Raw genomic sequence first — 23,118 nt, 5'->3', positions numbered from 1 at the left:
AGAACAAGGGAAGCAGAGGTATGCTGGGTCTTTTATCTCCAGAGTGTGAGTCTCCTGGGGGCATGATTTGGTTCAGTGTGAAGGAATTCAGGATCTGCTGGGAGAAGCTTGCAAGGTACACGCTCTAAGTGAAGACCCGGGGAGCATCAGTTCTGCCGTATTGTTGCCTGAAAGCTGACAGTTGCTCTTCCTAGATTCTCCATAAATCTACATACTCTCTCTCCAACAACAGCTGTGTTACTCCTTCCGTCATGGCATATGGTATTGTTAATCATTCTTACCAAAAATGTTTAGTTCTAAGGGGAAAGCTTTTAATCTTTTACTGCGGTATACAAGGATGAATGTCTCTTCCCCTTTTCATCCCTTCTCCTTTCCTCCAGTAATTCTGCATTACTAGACAGGGCACAAGAAGCTGTGGCCGTATTGACTTGTCCCACAACCATCTGAGTTGATGGGAATTCACAGGGGTATCAATTTTTGTTGTTGTGAGATTTCTGTAAGTGTTTATATGAAAGATGTTCCCTCTACCATGAGAGGGAAAATATAGACTTAGGAGTCCTTTTAGCTTCTGTTGTAGCTTAAATTGCCTGGGCTGCATTGGTCTTTTTCTTCCAAATCTGAGAATTGACTGGAAATGGTGTTAGATCCACTGAAAGACTGATGTGTGTCATCGTCAGTGGTTGGTTGGCATGAAGCTTGAAAAATTTTGAGTGTGAAATGATCTGAACTGTGCTTTCAGTGCAAACACTAAACAGTCCATTGAAGTTAATGGAGTGGCTGAAACAAACCCTACCTGAATACCTTCTAGTGTGAACCCAGCAGTTAAGAGCTCAGTTGTGCTGTGAGGATGAATGAAAATAAATGTTTAAACTTGTTTCTATAGCATAATTTCCATGTTTTTGAAGGTACTGGAAAGTATGGCAACTAAGAAGCCATTAGGAAAGCTCTCTGAGTAAAATGTCATAATGGAAGTTTTATGGAAAATTGCAGACTTGAAAGACTCTGCAGAGTCTATAAAAATGTATCTTTTTTATCTGCTGGGTAATGACATGGGAACACATAGTAAATCCTGCATGTTTCTAACTTTGCAACTTTTTGACTAACTGTTTCATTTAGGTGATGAATTTCTCCACTTTCTAACCACTTTCACACGAGGTTAATGCTTGGGGAACATCATTTATCACTTCAGGATTTGAACCCCTTAAGCATGTATGATGATACCAGATAAAAGATTTTCCTGGCTTTTTGTAAGGGTGTTTGGGCAATGGTCTACTATTTGCTGAAAGACTTAAATACCACCTTGCTCTGGTACCTGAACCAGGTGGCCTGTCATTTCTCCTATTTCAGGCCCATTTCTAGAAGCAAGAGAATGAGAAAATTAGATCTGTGTTTCCTAAATTAACCTGTCTTGGTTTCTTGTTCTTTTCCTGACGCCCTACCTGCCTGCTTGCAATGTAATAATTTTTCACAGCACCCGTATACCTCAAATACACCTGAGCAGAATAAATCCAGGGCCAGTACATTTGATATCGACCTGGAGGACACATAGAAGGTCCTTGCTCCGGTAACTATAGCAAGGACAACCTTTTTTTAGGTGGTAGATGCAGAAGGAAGGAGGAGAACAATAGGAAATCACCACAATATATTCAAAAAATGTGGACATTTCATTTGGGTCCAGTGTCAGCAAGGTGATGTCTCAGTCTGGATCACAGCTCAGATAGAGTTCTGCCTTTCCTAATGCTACGGGAAACTTTGGGCTAAGTTAAAAGATGAACTGCTGTTTTATTCTGCATCATTCCAGTTTTGTTTTGTCAAAGTCATTCTACAGTTTACAATGTCGTGGATCTCTTAAATACAATAAAACAAGCAAACCTGACATCCTTACCTGGATACTAGGTCCTGTGAGCATTGTGCGTTTACAATTACATCCAAGCAGCAGCAAAATACAGGGTGGTTTTGTAGCTTCCCTCAAGCCAGGAATACACTGCTGGCAGGAGAAGGGCCATCTGAAGTACATTTTGCAGCTATTTGTTCTCTTAAATAGTTTAAACATAAGCTGCTGCTATCTGTATAAAACATGGTTACATAAAAAGAAGTCTGCTCCTGGAAAACTAATTTGAGTTGTATTATTACATCCAGAGGAGGGAATATAATGAGAGAAATGTTTTTTTAAAACACCCATTGGTTAGTCACAGTCACATAATCAAGAGTCTTGGCCCCTTGCCCACAGTTCTGTTTTCATGTGGGATTTTTTTTTTTTTTTTTTTTTTTTTGGTAACATTTAGTCTCCCTCCAGGCATACATAACCTTTTTACACAGAAAAGCAGACAAGCATGGCAAAATATGGGGATGGGGAGAGGGAAATCTGGGATAGCAGCTGGTAATGAGGAAAGGCAGCTTTCCTCAACCAACAGGAAATCTGATTAGATAGAAAATGTTAAGGATGCTAATGTGAAACAAGCAGCTTTTCGGTTGCCCTTGACAATGGCTTGTTATCTCCATCCCTAGCAATGGGATGACTGGCAGAGCCAGTCCCGGGGGCGAGGAAAAGGTAGGACATTTAAGCACATTGTGTGGGAGGCTGACTCCTGTGCCTACTCCATGTGCACACACAGTTTTGTCACCAGCAGAAATTCAGAGCCTTTATGTTGTCATACCGAATGTCCCTTTGGTGCTCCAAGCATTGTGTCACCAGTGATAGTGCTGTTACTTGGCACGTTAATTATACACTTTTCTTCTAGACCAAATCAGTCCTATTAGCCCAGCTCCTTCATTTAATTATGCTAATGCATGTGCATTTCTGCATTTGAGAGGATAAAAAGGAGGAGGAGAACCTGTATTTGAAATCATGGAGAACTGTTAGAGGTTTTTAAACTTTACATATTGTTCAGAACTGAAAAAGTCTTTGTATTCAAGTGGGGAATAATAGAGATGAGCTGTGTGAAGCATAGGTAGAGCCGCCTGTGCCGGTCGTGTCTGAGATGTTCAGACCCAGCACACTTGTCTGTGAGACATTAGCGAGGAGGTTCAGCATCTGCGCTGTGCGTGCATTGAACCTCAGATTTAATCTAGACCAAGAGCCCCTGAAAGGAAGTCACTCGTTCATTCTCCTACCGAGTTATATCATCTTATTTAAAAACTTTATTAGGGTCATGGTCCCTTGACACTAATCACATTTTGTAATCTTCCATGATGTTTTTCATCGTGTCTTTTGTTTTCAGCGGAGGTGAAAAGTGAAGACTTGGTATCCCTTTTACCAACGCTCTTGCAAACAGGATTATTTCTTTCTGCAACTAAACTGTCTAGCCTGGAGCAGTTCACCGTAGGGAGAGAATAGGGAGGGCAGGCAGTCTGCTATTGCCTGGTGTTGGGCCCTGCAGCCCTCAGTGCTCTCATCATCAACCTTTCCCTCAGAAAAACCTGGTTCTTGACTCTGCTTTTGCCTGCACCTCTTGGGTCCTCCTGTGGGGAACGTGAAGTTTTCACCTTGCCTCATTCCTGACTCCTGGCACTGGCAAGGAGCAGCAGTGAGCAATGCCTGAGCTTTGTCCAATACTAAATAAAAATAAGCTCTAAATCCTATCTGTCTGGATATACATGGTGTTGCTGCAGCTGTAGGACCATATCTGTAGTGAAGGGTGATCTAAAGGGAGTAACAGACCACAAAAGCCAAAGGTCTGAAGCTGCCGCTGTTATAATGGCTTTTCACCCCCAAAGAGAAACTGGCTTTGACTTGAGTGATTAAATGATAACCTTCTGTTTCATGGCATTGGGAGGCAGTGATGACAACTGCACTCTTACTTTCTTTAGATGCTTAGTACATAAAGCAGAATAGCTCAGTCCTGTAAGTGGCTGAGCCCTCTTGCCTTGATCTTCCAAAGCCTTTAAGCACACAATTAACTTTAAACATGTGAGTGCTCCCAGAAGAGTTGAAGGGGTTGGGATGTATTTAATGAGCTCACCTGAGTGCAGTCTGGGCCTGTCTCAGGTTCAGGATCAGACAGTGCAAATTCAGAGTAATTCCACCAAATTTCAAGATTTACTCAATATTTACTTGTGTGGAAATGAGATCAGAACCCCCTCATAGAGTTTAGCTTGATTTCTTCACATCATATCACATCATATGATTGTGTGATTCTTCTTACTCCCTCAGGACTCCATATGGTTCTTATTGCCACAGTGGTTCACGATTGAGCATGTATGCCATCATGGCACTTCTGTGCAGTAGGGAAATCTAAAGTTTCCCATTATAAAGAGGAAAGTGAAGGACTTGATTCCCAAAACTATTGGGGCATGTCATCAACATTAGCAACAATAACACTGCCTACTTAATCAGCTGAGCACTAGGTACTTAACTGTTACCTTTGGAAGATTCTGGGGTGTGACACTTCTAGCCATGCAGAAATATAGCTCAATTGGGAATTCAGCATTTTTTTCCATGGACTTAGACTCTGAGCTTGCAGCGGTTCTGTGGCAGCCTGGGCCAGCTGAGCTGCCAACTGCCTCCAACCCTCCCCTCCTCTCACTTCCCGCCACATACTTGTGCGTTGACATGTGCTTCGGCAAGCTCCACCACCAAACACCGCATTTTCTGTCCATGTCAGTTAGGAGAGGCTCAGCACAAGGCGAGCCCAGTGCCAGCCATGGCAGGAGGGGTGGGTTGGCATGGCGAGGGACAGGGGACAGGGGACAGGAGCAGCCAGCATTAGCAGGTAATGCATGAATGCTAACAGGTTGTAAGGTTCCTCTTTCAGCTTTACCCTAAACTGTTATCTTCTGCTACTACTTTAATTTTCTGCACCTTAATTACCTTTCACCAAGTACTTGGCTCTGTGCTTAGTGTTTACACAGCCAGCTGTGTGCCGCTTTATAAAAACCATCTCGTCTTAAGGTGGCTGGACATGATTTAAGAATAATGTGGTGGTTCACTGTTTAAAGTCTGGAGCACGAGGCATCTAATTGTTGATAAAACATTTCTATCAGCAGGTACTGCAAAGCTTACAAAGTGTATATTGAGGAAGGCATTTGAGGTTTTGAAGAAAAGTCACTAAATGTAGCATTTCAAATTGTGTGCAAATCTCTTTGTTTCCTGAATTCACATTTATCTGCCACCTCACAGGTCACAGTGCCAGAGCTTTCCTTAGGGCTTTACTTGGCTCCTGAGAGGCTTGGAGATCAGTGCGTTATACACAGGCATGATTCCTGCATCCTATTTATTTGCTTTGCTAATTCCTTTTAACTAGTTAAGGTTGTTCTACCTACCTGAAAAACAGACTTTTTCAAAGGCCTATGGCTCTTGCTGTCAGCTGAGCATGACCTAAAGTAAGAACTGCAGCTGGAAGATCCTTCTCACTGTGTATGCACACACATCTTAGTCCAGGAAATAGTGTGCAAATCTTACTCTGTTTGTCAGACTCAAATTTTTAGAATAATGTGGCTGGAGGAAATGAAGATAAAAAATAAGGAATAAACATACCTCAAGCACCCTCTTTCTGATGGAAGAAGGATTTCAAGCTTAACAGTACCACTGCTCTTCCCAGGATGCTGCCCAAGGCCAGCAGCTCACAGAGGGGCAATTCAGCTGGGGTCTGGCACTGATGGACCAATGCTCATCCTGCAGTTGCTTCTTACCCAGCCCTCTTCAGGGCAGTTGATATTTAAGTCATAGTGCCTGAAGACTATGTTGTCCTTTGATCAAACCTACTGTTATAAACTGCCTGTGTATGCACCTGTTATTGAATCCCTGCTCCCTTTTGGACTTTGTTCTTTTTTCTGCTAGACACTTTCTTTAGTGCCCAGATGTTTCCTGACCTCTGTAAAGCATGATCAGATTTCAGACTTCTACTTGGTGCTGATTTTCCAGTATATGCAGACCTGCCTTTCTGGATGACTGTCCTCACGGAGTCATCAAGCGAGAGGGTCCCAAGTCTGTGGGTAATAGATACATCAGGAGAGGCACTAAGAGTCCTCAGTACTTTTATCTGCCATCTCAGCTGGCCACAGGTAACAAATTGGAAATTAAGTGGTTTGTTGAACTGGCTTTTCCTGTGTAAAAATTCAAAGGTGCATCTGTAATTGTGAATTGTGTAATTGTTTAGCCAAATGTCCGCTCTGTAGCATTGGGGAAGTTTAAATAAGTAATGGCATTGGGGAGCAGTTTTACTGCTTTTATTTCAAGACGATGGGTTTTAATTCTCAAGCTGGATCTGACCTCATCACTGAACAGGTAATGACAACCGAAAGAGATCTCTTCTCTCTTACCTTATCTGTGTACTCTTCAAGGCAAATCTTTTATCTATGCCTTTTGCTATTTTTCTCTCATCTCAGAATAAATATTCACTACGGAGACAGTATCTGGCACTTAGCATATCTGAAGTAGGACATTTAGACCAAATGAGTCACACTGTTATGCTTTTCTCAGCTCATCTGTAAAGGACTCTTTGAGAGCTGCAAAGAGTGCTCCTTGTATGGAGGAAGGCCTTTGTCTTGCTGGTTTTTCTTTCCATGACTCTCCTGAGAAAGCATCAGGCTTCGCTCTTCAATCTGTCCTGATTTTAAACAAGAAGATGTAGTTCTTTATTAATAATGAAGGTTTTTCTTTGTACTTTATTCAGCTACATGGCCCATCATAATTATTGCACAACCCTTTATCAGTGGTAATGTCTGTAGTACTTAAATACCGGCCTTTGGGTTGAGAGCCAAATTTCTCATGATGTTCTAGCTTAGGACAACTCTGGAAACAAGGAGTTGTTAAACTTTTAACTATCACCGGAAAGTTGTTTCCTTTCCCAAGGCAATCACTTACAAAAGCATTTAGGCACGTCTGCGTGGTGCAGTGGAGCACGCTGCAGAGATCCCCTAGCTACCGTCCCACATCTGTGCAGCCCAGCGCAGCACCGTGCGGTGGTGTTACCTATCCCAAGGATAATTAGCTTGAGTAACTCACAGTCTTATCTCGCAGGATGTCTGTGGTTTCCAGTTCCAGGCTTAGCTCAGCCCATATCTAATTCAAACGTTTTTGTTCTTCATTCCATCGGCAGTCTGGGTCTTCAGCAGCTGATACCTCTGAGTGCACAGAAGTGAAGTGACAGCAAAAGCCAAGGTTCAGCAGAAAGTCTAGCAGGCTCCTTACCTCATCTCTAGGATTATGTGGAAAAGAAGAGGAACTTAGTCTTACTTTGAACTCAGTCTGGTCTCCATGTACTCCCTCAACTCTGTGTTTTTCTGTCATGCTTCTCATTCTGGATACTGCTCTGTCAGAGTTGTAAATGCTTTCAGAACAAAGCTGAAGAATTTTCACAGCAGTGCATTTTATTTCAAATGTGGAGTGAAGGCTCTATGCAATACTGTGAGTTCGTGGGTTTTTGTCATTGTATAAGCAGTTAACTTTTGGTGATAGTACTTTTGTCTCTGTTTTTCATTCTCTCTCTAAAGCTAAAGAAACTGAAGAAGTTTTACCCAGACCTCAGTGAGCACAACAGAAGTCCAAAGATTGCAAAAGGCCAGAGTTTTCCTAGCACGTTTACGTAAAATTATTGAAGACTTTTTCAGTAGTGTTTGGGAAAAAGTCAGTGCTCAGACTATTTCATACTCATTTTTTTGACTGCTGGTACCGATCTACAGAGTTTTCCTGCAGTGTACAACTTCTTTGATTTTGCTTATATGCTTAACAAAACCCAGCTTTTGTAGGACGGTGTAAAATATTTGCATATCATCTTTGAAGCTCTTGTCCTCCAGGACAGAAAGGTGTACTATCAAGTAGTGGTTTTCAGGAAGACTGAACAGGTGATTTCTGGGTATTGATCCCAGTGTGCACGTTTGTTTCTTTGTACCATGTGTATGAAAACAGACAGATTTTTTATTTTTTTTTTTGTGAAAGGTTGAAATTGCGAGTGGTAGGTTACACCCTGAAGATTACAAGGGACATAAACCTGTGAAGGTTCTGACCTGCAGAGGTATATCCAGCACATGGCTGTACATCCTCTTCAAGTGACACATTGTTCCTTGAACTCTTGCTGTAAAGAAAATGATGGTGCATTTTGGAAACAAGGAGAAATTCTTTCTTGGCTTCTTGGATACTCTTAATCTAAAGCTGTCTACCACAGTTTTCAATTGTGCTAAATAATTCTTGCATGTTGATTTAGCAAGGAAAAAAATGAAGAATATATACAAGTTACTGCACAAGAAATCTTTAGGTACCAGCTGTCTTTCACGCTTGACATTTCCACGTGACACAACAGTCCCTTCTAGAAAGTTTATTGGTGCATCTGTGTTAGTTCTCACAACAGAATAAAAATCTAGTGTACCAGCATTAAGCCAGATTTTAATTTCTTTTGTGTGGCCCTTGACAGAGAGAAGTCAGAAAAGCACTGGTGTGGGTAGTGGTGGCAGAGTGTAATGTTATGCAAACACCTGAGCATCTTGATTATTTTGCTGGAGCCCCATACAGAAGACAAATGAGGCGGCCCAACCCTGCTTCCTCTTGGTTGATGTGATTGAGATTTGGATTTTCTGACAAATATTTTCTAAATAACAGCTTAACCTTTCTCCTTATGCTTGGTTTTCCTTGTTCCTGAAACAATGCACCTGTCTCTGGGAATTTTTTTCCTTGAATCTTGTGGAAGAGGCACTTTTCATCCTGCAGCTGTGTTTCTTGCAACCTTTATTGAGAAGGTCAGAGGCTCAGCTAGCCCTAGAGCCTCACATCCTTGGAGGATGAAACTAAGAGGTTTACTACAGAGGGTGAAAAATTATCTGTAAGCCCGAATCAGAACTTATTCCATACATCAAGCTGGTACTTTAGCATCCATTCAAGATGCATCAATAAACTATGAGACTTCTCAGGGCACGGAGGACTCTGATGCCAGTAAACTGTGGGCTGGTGACTTCAGGAATAGGGGTGTTTTCACTCATATCTCCTGCCTTCCCTCATGGACACCATTGGTTTGGAAGCTTTACCAACTTGGCCTTCAATGTTGTAAAGAGAGATGGGGCTGCTGAAAAAGAGTCAGCCATGAAGACCATCTGCCGGACAAGAATCTGCGGTGATTCTGCCTTTTGAAAAAGGCGTTAACAGCATAAACCACATTTGTGGTGACTGTCAGTCTGTTCTCTAAGCCTGTCTTTCCTCTGAACAGTCATATGGTTTGTCATTTCTGCAACAGGTGATGCCAAATATGACAACTAATTGCAAGAGTTGTTAAAAATGTAGAGTTAATTTCAGTTGTGCACCTTTGCTTAATTGGTGCCTGCTCCTGTTTCTCTGCCTCTGCAACTCCAGCTTGTCTGAGTCAGTAGTTGAAGACTGAGTTTTTCTCTCTAGTTGTTCTTACCTCTGGTGAGTATAATCATTCTCTCATTTCAGACAAGTGACAAAGCTGACATCGAATATTGCTAGTGTCTCTCAAATATTGTTAGTAGAAAATGTTTAAGCCTCAAAAAGGGTGTTCTCTTCTGATGATGAGCTACCAGCATTAACCCGGTAGAATTCATACGGCTGGTCTTTTTATGATAAATTTAGATTACATACACTGTAAAAATGGTAGTAAGCAAAAACTTGAGCTGCCAAATGCAAATAAGTGGTTTCTTAAATCACTTGGATATTAAGTTAAATAAATGTAAAAATGGTGAGGAAATTTTGCTGGTCTTTGTGCTAATAACCAAGGAGCATATTTAGGAAATTACTATTTTAACTGAAAATAATTTCATGTAGTGCATTTAATATGTGCAGTGAAATGTACAGTCAGTATCATGTGGTTCTGGATATATTAAAAAAAATGCAGTGCTAGTTATTTCAAAGTTGAGGGAAGCTCTGAGTCAAAATAAGCTTTCCTGCTGGTGCTGAAGAACATATTCTTTATGATATGCAATTGCTACTCAAGTGGAAGATATCTCTAAAATTCATGTGCTCTGCTTAAAAAATTTCTCTGCTCCTTGATAGTTTTCCCTCCTAATAACAGACATGGAGGTTATTTAAAAATCACTTGTCTGCTAGGTTGCTGAGCCAGCTACCTTCAAGACATGCTGATTAGCCTTGAAGAAGACTAAACAGATCGCCAAAAAGTTCCTGAATTAACGTGGACTCCTCCTCTTTAAGAGTGATGACCTTCTAAACAAGAATCGGTAGGTTGTTTTAAAGGATGGGTATTTCTCCTGCGGAGGTTTCTCTTGGCTGCTTATTCTTTGGCACACTAAGGTACATGCTTTCCCAAGGAGGCCTGTTTTGTGTGTAAATATTTTTTTCAAATTGAGAATACAGGAGAACATTCTTCAGGACATAATGGCAGCAGATGCTTATCTTATGCAGGTTGATACCACTGGGAACCCTGAGAACTTGATGAGTTAATAGGTCAGGTCTGCTGAAGACACTTTTTAAGATAAATGTACTTTTCATTTGCTGAAAAACACTCTATTCCCTATTCCTATTAATTTTAATTTGAAGGTAAGTGTGGACTGACCATCAGAATGAAAGATGGGTTCAGTACGGTGGTGAACAATGATAGGAGAATGGGTATGAAGAGCAGCAAGGAGGAGAGGCAAGTTTTGAACCATAAAGCATCATTGTACTGAGGAGGAGGGGTTGAAATGGGAGAAGGTGAATCCAATATTGGGGAAGAAAAGTCTGCTAGGAGAGTGGGTAAGAAGGTGAGCAGGGTGCTTTTGGATGAATTTGTTGGCTGCAGGTGAGATCCAGAATTGAAAAAGAGAGGGATCCCTGGGCTCCAAGGAAGTTAGAAGGCTACTGCATCAGAGAGGAGTTGGCAGCCCCTTCTGAGTGGAAACCTGAAAGTGAGAGAAATGACCTGAAGAGGACAGAGGGCTCTAAAGTAAAACAGATTAGTTACTCAACTGCAACTTTGCTTTGAGTAATATCATCTTTATTATGCCAACGCTGCCAGAGAAACATGATCTGTTCTCCTTGGGTTGTTCTGCCTTACCCTGTGAAGATCAGACCCCATGAACTGACCAGCCAGATGCACAAAACACAGCAGCTTCTGCTTTAACTCCGTGTTCACAGCTCTCTTCATACTGTCATATGTATGAATTTATTTAATTTATTTATCCTCAACTTACATATTTTTAATAAAGTACATTAACTTATGTAGAATGCTGACAATTTATATCTGATCAGGTATATTTATGGGCAGATTCTTTAATTTGCACATGCAAATGAAAACGTGCATAATTGTTCATCCCAGAGAAAAACTGAGGAAAATTGCTGGGTAGCACTGTGTCAATTTGTTCTGGACATAATCTTTCCTATAGCAGAATTTGTACTGCCTCAACAGAATTGAAAAGGTGCCTTTTAAAAACTAATGTCTCAAAAGGACATTGAAATGAAAAAAAAAAAAGCCAAGCCCAGTACTCCTGCCAGGTTTTTTTTTTAGTGGTATGTTTTGGAGTTGAGGGGGTTTTTTAGGAGCTTTATTGCCAACTGTTAAAGTCAGCTTGTTTCCAACAGAATGATGTTGAGATGGATGCTTGCCGACATTTTTCTTTGTAAGTCCTTGGCCAGACTCTTTATTTATGGGTAAAATTGGAATTCAGTCATCCTGGGATGGATGCAGTGAGAGTGGTAGTTGATTTCAGATCGACTTACTGTCTGAGTTCTGTAATACATCCCCAAAGTTTTCATCACATACCTTTGAAAGGCACCAGTGACTTAACCTGGTGCTGCAGAGGAGTTCTATATTTAGTTCTACTCTCTTACAGGAGTTGTTTCTTGTGCCAAACTCTCTACCTTCATTCCTTGTTTTATTTCTAGCAATCTTTCTGTATAACCTGTGTTTCATGAGTCATTCTGTTTCCCTCTGAGTCGATGTCTGAGCTCAATCTCTTGTTGCTCTAAGTCCATCTTCTCTCTGTTTAGTTCTAGGGAAAAGATTCTGGCTGGGAGGCAGGAGGAGACTGGGGATGGAGCACCTAATAAAATACTGTCAGCTTTTCAGACTTGATGTCTGTGATGAACACTTACTTTTGAGGACACAAATCTGTAGGGATATTATTTGTTTTTATATAAGCCATAAGTCAAGGTTTATAAAGAAGAACACGTAAATCTAAACTCACACACCAGATTGCTCAAGAGACTTTTGTTACTGTAGGTTGGTTAGAAAGGAAACTTTAGTTAAAAGGTTCAGTTGTACTACTTTGATTTAGGATGGGACTCCAGGGAAGGATCAGAACAGATTGGTTTCTTGCAGTTGGTACTTTGAGCAAATTCACAAATACTTCAGGGCTTCTTAAAGGTCTTTAAAAATCCAGTGGTGACAGTGTTAGAGTATGGGAGAGTTGATGTCTGATTTCTCCATCATTGTAATAACAAGACTTGTTATTTCTTGTGTAATATAACTTGTTCAAATTGGCATTGCCCCATTTGAAGTCAATGGATCTTGAAGCTGTGAAGCAGAGGGATTGCAGGAGCAGAGTGAGTATTGGCTGAGAACTGGCTCCTAATGCTTTTTTCTAACTTCCTGAGAGACTAAATACTCAAGGTTGATTTTATACGTAATGCTGCCAAATGTTCTAGGAATCCTCTGCCACTCCATTAAGCTTAGCTGCAATGAAGGTCCTGTAAAGAACAAGTGATAATGGCTTTGCCTGCTTCAGCTACTCCTAATAGCAACTTCTTCTCAGCAGTCTATTAAAAAACAAGTGAGAGGGAAGAAGAAGAAATCCATATGCACAAAATTGAGAGATCTTATCTGGAGCTATGTCTTCTGCAGCTTTTAAGAGTGTAACATGAACCCTGAAGACACAGGAGGGAGTGCTTTCAAAGCTGGTTTTTGTTAAAAAAGAAATGTGGTTCACCAAAAAAGGGGTGTGACTGCACGTGCCATATAATGAAATGTAGGGGTCACATTTCATTATCAACTTTGTATTACATAAATTGATTACTTGCATTTGGGATCTAAACTGAGCCAAGAAAATACTTTCTAGTTTGGGTTTGGTTTTTTTTTTTCAGTGGTGGGTTTTTTCTTTTTCTTTTTTTTTTTTTTTTTTTTTTTTTAATAGTGTCATTTTATGAATTCCCTGCTCTGAGAGGTCCAAAAATAGTTAGGAACTTGAGACAGCCTGAAACTACACTGGCTTTAAAATCTGTGTTCTTAAATGGTGTCTGGCTATGAGATTACTTTGAGATGTGCACAGTCTCTCACTCAATCACTTTTATTAATTGTACTTCCTGAGCTCCCCTTTGCTGAGGAAATTCCTGGTTTGGGGGACATGTAGCTAGGAGGGTGGCTGGCTACAGCCACAACCCATATTTAATGCTTAAGAAATTATGTGGGCAGGTCAGTACTTCCTCTGTAACCATGTGAAAGTCTCCTGAGAAGTTGCAGGAGTGTTTACTGGAGTCTTCCAATATGAACTTCTCCTTTCATGATTTATAGAGGTTCCTCATTATAAGCCATCTCATCTTCCATTTTCTGTAATAACAAGACTGGAAGCCAAGTTGGGAAATTATCTTCATCTTGCAAAATTGTTCTAAACCTTTCCTTCTCTCTTAAAGATTGCTCTGAAGACTAATACATCAACCTATCTTACAGGGTGTCTGTATTCTTCAACAAAACTGCTTGAACTAGTAGATGTGAGAGTTTTTCCAACACGATGGAGAAAACTATTGGAATATTAGAGAAAGGTGTAGTCTGAGCATGAGTCAGAGCTTTGCATATTGGAAAACTTCAGATATTTGGGAATCAGATTCCGTTGTTCTGTGTCCATCTCAACAAATGAGCTAACAGCTCAGAGAGCTCAATCCCTTGTCGTGTCCTTTCAGTGTAACCCTGTGATGCCATTTCACTTGTTGCATTTCATTGCAGGGCAAGGAACTGAAGCGTAATACGCATATTACATTCAACAGAGGCTGAATTAGTCAGTCTGTTTTTCCTGCTCCTGCATAGGAGGACCCCATCTGTGTTATTGTCAAAAACCATGTATTATGTTAATAGTTGATGCAGAAGTCTACTTTTTTTTTAATTTATTTTATTCTCCTCTACCCAAAGATATATTCCCAAAGATATATAATTAAAAGTTACTTTCCCTGGACAAAAATTCACATTTTTCTCTGAAAGGAATTATTCCACCTGGAGACCAAAATCAGGAAAACCAGTGAAATCTCTCTTCTCTTTCACTGCTAACAAATAATCATCTCATAGGTAAAGGATGGCCAAATTTTATGTTTCCATACACATCTCCAATCAGTAAGTTCCAATTATATTGCATATAAAAAAATGCAGGTAAAGTTCTTCTCTAAAGTCTCTTCTGCTCAGAGCTCTTCTGCTACAGAGTGTGTTCACTTTGACTGTTTGGCAGGGAGAAGGGCATCAATGAAAAATACAGTCACTAAGTACAGACTATAAGCAAAGGAATGGCTAGAAAATTAAAGTATGTAGGAAAATCCCCAAATCAGTGTAATTCTTGTGTTTTACAGTGGCCATATTTCCTCCTTGGTTGTCAGGTTTGTGGACTAGAAGTTAAAAGATTAATGAGCAGAAACACTAGCAAACATCATCTTCACAGGGGAGAGACTTGTGCTTGCTGACTTGCACTGGCATAGTTTCAGCTTTAAAAGATTCAAAGTTTATTGACTGGGTAAGCTACCCTGCAACATTAATTGCTGTTGTCTCGGGACACTGTATTTCTACTTAAGGATGTGATTTCATTAAAGTAATAGACTTAGTTCTTACTTGTACTAGGTCATTCATACATTTAGATGGTTGGAAGGAGTCTTGCAGTAACCTTAAGTTATTCTTTCAAGGATGTTACATCACCTTTTACTTCCCTTTGCACTAAGGGCAAATAAAAGTCAGGTGTAATTGGCTTGTGTGCTTCCTTAATGATTAACAAATATATGAAATGGCTTAAGACAGTCTTGAGATTTTTTTTTTCTATAGCCTCTCTACTATAATTAAGTCTGTTAGTGTTGAATAATGGGTAAGCCAGGAGTATGTTCTTTTTTCTCATAGTGAATGAAGGAAAATGTCAATGCAGAGACCAGATTAGATATGCTTCAGATTCAATATTCTTCGTGGCAAAATTGCTTGATTAGGACAATTAATGCAGAGGTGCTGTGACTAGGTGTAAAAAAATGCTGAATAGTGTCAAGTTTCTAATACGTGCTGTAAGTTCATGGGTCCTGTTAGGCAATGGGAGGTGGGAATTCAACAAGGAGAAGCGATCCTTGATGCCTGAATTGTATGCAAACTGAGCAGCATTCTGCACAGACGAGTAGTACAGCAGGACACATGGAACTAACCTCACCCACAAAGTGCAATAGTAAGTTTTCTACTTGGATTTCAAGCCTGAGAGGATTAGATTTCTCTGAATCAAAAGTGGGCTGCCATGACTCAAGGCAAAAGTGACATTAGATCATCTGAATAATGGAGGCCACAGGATCTCTTCCAGACTGTATTATTAAGCTCAGCACTTTGACTCAAATATATCGCTTTGAAAGTCATCTCATCTTCAAGATGCGCCGTCTTCTTCATGGTCTGCTTTCGTCTCAAAAGAGAAAATTGCTCTGAAAAATGGTTGATACAATCATCTTCACTTACTGTAAAATTTCCTTCATCGTGTCCATATTTTAACTGTATTTTCTAGATGGACTAGGTTTTGGTATATTTAAAGAAAAGCAGAGATTTTCATTATACATAGAATAACATCTCATAATAGCATCACGTGTTTATGGAAAATTGGGTTTTGTGGAGTTCTATAGAAGGGAGGTTCCCCAGCTGTGTTTGTTACAGCTGTAGAGCATCTGTCCAGGGACAGTGTGTGCACCAGCATTATGTAGAGGGGGGGACTGGGGAGGACACCTGTGGCTCCCCCACCCACAGGGAAGGTGAACAGCTTTTGGGCCAGCTCTGGCAGTGTCCTTGGAGTGCTCCCCTAAGTATTACTCTAGGTTTGGGGTGGCTTTTTAAATGAAGTTTAATCCATAAGCATTTGGGACCCAGTAAAGAGTTATTTCCAGCTAATTCATGAACCTAAATTTTGAAAACTGTTGTCAGTGGATTTCAAACCCATTCATTTGTCTGCAGAAACTATGTGCTAGGAAGTGCTCAAGGTGGTGTGTTAGTGAGAGTCCTCCCATGCTAAAGTATCTAGAGAAAGAGACAGACCTGCCTTTCAGTCAGGGCTGAAGTGGGTTTTGATAACTGAGGAACCGAATAAACCAAGGCTGTTCTTTTCTGGAACAAAGCCATTCTTAAATTAAATTTCAAGTATGTGTCATTTTTTATTTCTCCTCTTCCCTTCTCCTCCACTTTAAAAATGGATAAATGCAGTGGAGAGAATGGTAGTCGTGAGTATAAAATTAATGCTCTGAAAATGTTCCTGTAAGTTCTGGAGTCAGAACGAAGGTGTCAGAGGCTTTCTTTAACAGCTTCCCAAACTTGTGTCTTATCTATCTTTTAATTTGAGAATTATCCTGTCTCTAAGGTCTTAATTGTACTCTCTATGATTATGGACCACCATATGTACAGGGAATGTTATCAGAATACTGTGGCAGTCGAAATCTCCTCTAGATATGCCCACAAGAGGCATTTCTTATCTCCTCCAGGCCTGCTGTCTTCATACTCTCCTCTTTGTGCATCTCTGGCATGTGAAGACTTAGCCTTTGCATTGCTCTTATTGGCCCAAGAGAGGTCTGCTAAACAACCAAATTGCATTTAGATCAGGGTTATGTAGGATGAGAAGGTGGGGAGGGTCAGGGAAAGAGGCCACATATGTTTCAGATTTAACGCTGTGGTGTATTATGAGTAACTAATTGGAGCGGAGTAATTAAAGGCAGTTAATCAAAGCAGGGAAACATGCATATTTACTAAAGGGTTATTACTGTCTTTGTCATCAAATAGAATTCAGACACTGGCAAATTGTAAGATGATTCACAATTCAATTTAAAATTACCACAGATTTGAAACCCCATACCCCCCCCCAATCTGCAACAAAATAAAGTTCAAGAAATTGGCATAAATGAACATACACCTCTAAGGCTAGAGGGAGGGTGGTACAGCTAGTGAGCAAGTAAGGAAACTGCCTTGTAAATCCGTTTTAAAAAAGCATTAAGAAATTGTTTTACAGGGCTCCTAGAGCAACTGCACATGCTATGATTGATCTGATCATGTGAAATATTGATCACTGACAACCTTTAGCTATAAGGAGACTGTGCAGATTAGAGAAATATGCATTAAATGCATTACATTTATATTTCAAAAGGCTGATTACAGAGTTGGACTTTGGGAGGAAGGGAAAAGAAATAGGGAAACATTCAAGTTTAGCTAGCAGGAGAAATGTTACTTGAACTGTTTTAGATGATTCAGAGTGGGACACAATGGCATTTTGTCACCAAAAAAAAATGTCTTGATTAATAATACAGAAAAGTAAGGCGTTAGTTTTACAAATGGTACTGAATTGAGAGTCAAGCAGATAATGAGAAACAATTTAATCTAATACATGAGGGGGATTAATTTTGAGTACCTGGGTTGTAATAGGGCAGCACAGCTCAATGCAGATAAATGGAAGATAATAATCTTAGGAGTAAAGAACTCCATAGTAAATGACTGCTCAGATGGATGCTGCAGCAAGCTGACTCGGGGAAAAAAATGAGATGTTACTGGAGAAAAATTGCCTATTCAGCAGCAAAGCCAGAAAGAGGAAATGTGATATCGAACTGCTGCTGCTGAAGAGGAATAGCAGAGGACTTACAACACTGTGGTTAGTACTCACCCGTGCGCTGTAACACGTGGTGGAAAAGGCAAAGTGCAGGTTCCAGAGGGGAATGCAACTTACATGGGCAAAAATGGTCCTTAAGGTTCAGAAGTCTCTACAGAAAACAAAAATCCTGTTTTTGAGAGAAGCAGGGCATTTGTAGTTTTATAGACCTCTGAATCTTCCTGCAACATGCACCCACCAAAAATTTTGGGTTACGTTCTGTAGTTGGCACAAGACGTAGATTTTTACCACCAATACCAGATGGAAATTTTGATTTATGTAATCTGAGGTTCCTGTGTTCATAAAATGCAGAGGAAAACTGGTGGGGAAGCCCACCCCGTGTTGCTGAGCTCTCCTGAGAACTTATCTTTTCGGCATCATGAGAGGGAATCATCTTTACGGCTCTGTCTGACACGGCCCAAGTGTAGGGCAGTGTGTTGGAAGGAACCAAGGTACAAGGCTCAGAAGAGAGGAAAATATAGTCTACAGTATGGCGAACTTGTAGGAGCCTTGCTTTTGGAAAAAGTTCCTCTGTCCTCTCTGCTTCAATCTGTAATGTTTTGGCCTTCAGTGTTTTTATTTTTCTTCTTGTTTTAAAAAGTGTTGCTGTGATGACTTTATACAATTTAGGTTTTCTAACACATTTGTAGCATTAGTGCTGTTGTAAACATAATGGATAAGAAGTCAGACATGGGTTTGCAGGAAAAGGAAATGTTTTTAACTCCTACTAAAAGATGCTGCTTCTCCTTAAAGTTGTTGTTCACTTCATACCTAAATAATACCATAAATGCCCCTTTTTTTTTCAGTATTTCCTTCCACCTGGCAGGAACTCTGTCTTCTTTTCTGATGTCATTTGCTTCCATTTGCAGCTCCAGCTCAGGGTGACTGTGAGGATCATTCTGTGTTTACTTGTGGCAGAAATAAATAGGATAGATCTCATGATTACTGGGTAACTGTTCTGGAAAGGTTAGCACAGGTGATGAGCCTTCGCCATAACTGAGATCAGTAAAGAATACATGCTTTTAGTTAAGACTGAATATATTCTAAGCTAGACAGTAAAGCAAAAATGGGTGATGATGTCTATTGTTACTGTAATTGGATTAATTGGATTAACGTAATATCTATCCATGGCTTAGTGTTGTCTCATATAACAAAAGCTGTTCCATTCCCACCCAGAAGCATGATAATCTAAGTAGATACTCCCAGGTATTATTTCTGTGTCAAATAATAAATCTATATGAGGGTCAGATAAAACACATGATTTTCTGTCCATCCGCAGGCTGCTGGTAGGAGATCAATAGCCCTTGTTGCAATGTGTTAGAAGGAGACTTCTTAGCTGGGAGTGTGGTTAGCCCAGTAAATATCCTCTGCATCTTCCTGCAACATGCACCTGCCAAAAATTTTGGGTTACATTCTGAAGTTTAGCAAGTGTTCTAAACATATCCAACTTTTCTTTAAGGATAAAGCATTACAGGTAAAATACACATAGGAACAGCGTACTAACCTCTAGGGATGCTCCAGCATTCCAACTTGACAGTGATTTAATTAGAAAGGCAAGTAATTAAAGAATGAACATTAATTAAAAATCAATAGTTTCAGCACTCTTCCTCTGCAGTTAACATACATATTTTTTTAAGGTCAGACTCTATAGAATAGTACTCTCATAATGCCTCAGATATGCCAACTGTCAACACTGAAACATGGAAACTCATTTAAATATATGAGCTGGGACTGGGGTGTAAAGCCACTTGCACATCACTGTGGGAACAATGTGACCTGGTGGCTCTTGTGCAGCCAGGCACGGGTGCCTGGGAAAGGGTGGCCTTTGTCCCTGCTTGCTCCTTGCTGAGAGTGGCCCTAAGGTGCCTAAAGCCAGGGCTGGACCTGTTCTTCCTCTGACCCTTCAAGCTGAAAGACGGGCTATTACTGGCAGACTCGCTTTCCGTAACACCACGATGGTTTAAGCCACATGTGTGAAATGGATGTCATGTCAGCGCCAGTGAGCTGCGACATAAAGCCTGGGTGTCCTTGACAGTGCTAAAGCTGGGCATAGCATCTTCATTGACTCGTGCGTCTCAACACACACGTCGGTTTGAATACATGAATGCCCAAGCAGGTTTGCTTATACCCTCTTTTTCTGCTAATTATATTTTTATGGCTTCAGAATTCAAAAGCAAACTTTATTTTTATAAAGCCTTGTGCATGTCTAATGAGAGTCTTGACATGAAAGCTTTCCTCTTCCCCAGGTACCTTGGGAATCCAGAGAGTGTAGGAGCCCTGCTGCTGTACTAGGGCACTTTTCAATTACACATTTTTTTCGTCATGATCTGCTAAACCAGAGTAACCCAGAATGAGTTTAACATGGTCCTATAATTACTAAACTTTGTTCTGCCTTTCACCTCTTGAATATACAGCTGTGAAGATATTTTAATAGAAAACTATATGGTAATGGGTTTGATCTCATTTGTTAAAATCTCGTATTGCAGCTAAGCAATACTCCCAGGGGACAGAGGAGGCGTGAACCAGCTCGTGGACTGGGGGGTTTGAACTTTGTGAATTGGTCTTGTGATAAGGCTGAGAGCAGCTCAAGAGGACCTCTTACCTTTGGCTCCCAAACTCCAGTCTGCTGCCTACCTTGCCAGCATGAATATCCTTTCCAAACACTATCCCAGGCTTTCTGCAACGTTGTTGTCGCTGCCAGTTCAGCAGGACCGATACAGACTCACCACCACAGAGACATCGAGTTGCATGGTCTTAATGAGATTCAGGAATTCTAATTATTGATACAGCCTCATAAATCAAAATTCTAGAGTCTGCCTCAAAAGACTGTCAGTAACCCAAAGGCCAGTGATTAACCAGCATGCTGATTTTGCAGTGACACAGAGGCACCCCTGATTTCCACAGTTCACAGAAGGTAATCACTGTAACTGGAAAGTGATCTGCAAGAACAGTGTTTCAGACCGTGCCCTATGGGTCGTGCTGGTGCCCGGTGTGCTGCACTGTCTGTGGCCGCTGCCCTTGCTGCAAGAGTTTTTCTGAGCCTTGTTCAGCAGCGTTCCCTGACACCAGCTCTTCTTTGGCCCTGAAGCACCAAACATGTAGTAATTATTCTAACACTGCGTTGTGCAGAGTCAGGAAAATTATTATTACCCAAGGCAATTTTATATACGTTACAAATTTCTTTTACAGTTATCACTTTAAATTAGGACAAAATGCTCTGTGATTTGTGACTTTATCCAAGGCTCCAGCCAAAGAAACAGAAATGTGTGCAAGGAGGGAGCTAATTTTGTTCTGGACTGTGCCCTTTCTACTATCATGCAACTTTATGGCATGTCCAAGAGGTGTAAGTGAAAACAAAGATTTTCCAAAACATAGAGTAATTCTCCAGTGTGTGATGTGGACAAGGGACCAAAAAAGATACAGAAGAGACTCTGGATCTGTGGATTTTCAGGGTCTAATGTTGAAGCTCTGGCCGTGGAGGCTTAGTGCCATTACTATGCTGACACAATAGGCTTGGGATAAATATTTTGACTCACCAAACCCCAGTTAAAATTTACTGTCATGAAGCATCCATCTTACTGGTCTTCTTGGAACCTACCTGTCTGTCTTCAGCCCCATGTAAAAGACTGCAATTAAAGCCTTACCTTTTTTTCACTTCATTTCATAGGTCTAACTTTTTAAAGAAAATTTTGTTTTAAAATTAATACAATCAGAAAGGCAGTTTAAATAACAGAATATTCAACAGTTTCTAAAGCCTCCTTCAACAGATTTGAGTGCAAGACTGAAAATGAACTGTTATCCTTTCAGTTATAGTTACAGAATGCAGATTTGAATTGCAAAAAGGCCATTAAAAATAGCTTGTGCAATTTAAAACAGACTGAGTCAAACTGACAAAGCAGAAAATAACATGAACTAGAGATGCACTTGTGTGCTATATCATGTTAATGGTTCTGTTTTCTAAACCACAAACAGCTCAATAATATATGCTGTTTCCAAACAAACATATGTTTTATTAAAATAAATTAAGATAGAGAAAATACAGCAGTGTGGTATGGGAAGGAAAACAATTATTCAGGAAGATTAAACTTGCTATACTTCAGAGGCCTGTGGCATGTCCCCACTGGGATTTTGTGTACTGTTTGTAAAGATTTTATCTGCAAATTTTACATCTGAACCTAGTCATTTTGTATGCAAGACCATGAGCATTACATGACAAAGATATAGCACAGGAGGAAAAGTTGTCCAAATGTTGTACATAGATACTTGCTTAAAAGCCATTCTGGAGTTTCAGTAATCTAACCTCTGAGATTCAAGAGGACAGCAACAGTAGAATAGGAAGAAATGAGGTTTTGTAGTTACGTTTGGTCTGAGAGCCAAAGCATTTGTATTTTGAATTAATACAATTCGTGTAACTGCTCGGCTACAATGGATATTTGACAAAAGAAGTAAGTTAAGCCCTTGTGGCAGCAGCTGTGTCACACTGACAATCAAAGTAATAACATGTGCCTCTTGTGTCTGGGGCTGGGCTGGTGATGCTTCTTCGGGGCCTTTCCCAATGTTTGCATTCTTCGTGGTGAGGCAACGCGGGGTTTTGTGTTATGGACTTCTGCAGCCAAAACAGGCTCCAGAGTTTCACTCTGGACTCATTACACCATAAAGGTTTATAATGCTGTTTTTCTTCTGTAGGCTGATATCCCTATGTTATGGGCAGACATGATGCTGCCTGGCACTGTGATGTGATCATTCCTTACATCTGCATTTTATTGTACATGATATGCCTGTGAGTGCTGGATGCCCAGAGATCCCCCCTCTGGCTAATCTGTCATGTTCCCTTGACAGCTATTAAACAAGGATTTATCAACATGACTCAAAGGTACCTTTCTGGCAGTTCTAATATGTAGAAATTTCAATAAGGAAACGCTCTAGCTACTTGCTGATGCAGACCATGAAGCCAAGTCAAACCAAATGTCCTTAGGAGGGTTTTGATCTAGCGTCTGTTGAAACAGCAAAGCTGGGTCTTCTGATGACGAGTATGTCCAAAAATGGTTGAGTGCATGGGGCCCTGGCCTTTCTTTCTGCCTGCCATGGTGGCTCCTGATGCGGCTCTAGCTCAATTCACCCAGGTCGTAGTCAGGAAGAGCTAAATGTGTAATACCGGCTGTGTGGCTGAGCTGTATCCTGCTCAGGTCTAGTCATGTCAACCAGTACAGACTGTAGAGATGGGACCTTGGGTCTCTGTTGAGATGCTGGGTGTTATCAGGTTTCCTAGGGGTGCAGGCAGAGGGTGCCAGGAATGTTGCCAGTGCAAATATGGTCTGGAGATTATCTTTGAGCCTGAAGTTAACTTTGAGCTCAGATGTTCCCTTGTAATCCCCCAGCTGCTGCTGGTTTTTGCCCTTGCATACAATT

At 40.6% G+C, this 23,118-nt stretch overlaps 1 protein-coding gene across 6 annotated transcripts in view; it reads left to right on the top strand.

The window, feature by feature from the left end:
• Positions 1-23,118, top strand: part of FGF13 (fibroblast growth factor 13) — a 266,035-nt gene that overhangs the window by 147,936 nt on the left and 94,981 nt on the right. The window lies entirely within an intron of this gene.

Source organism: Athene noctua, chromosome 11 (genome assembly GCF_965140245.1).
Source record: "Athene noctua chromosome 11, bAthNoc1.hap1.1, whole genome shotgun sequence".
Taxonomy (NCBI): Eukaryota; Metazoa; Chordata; class Aves; order Strigiformes; family Strigidae; genus Athene; species Athene noctua.
Note: the sequence above shows the minus strand (reverse complement) of the source record. Positions and strands in the feature narration are given on the sequence as shown.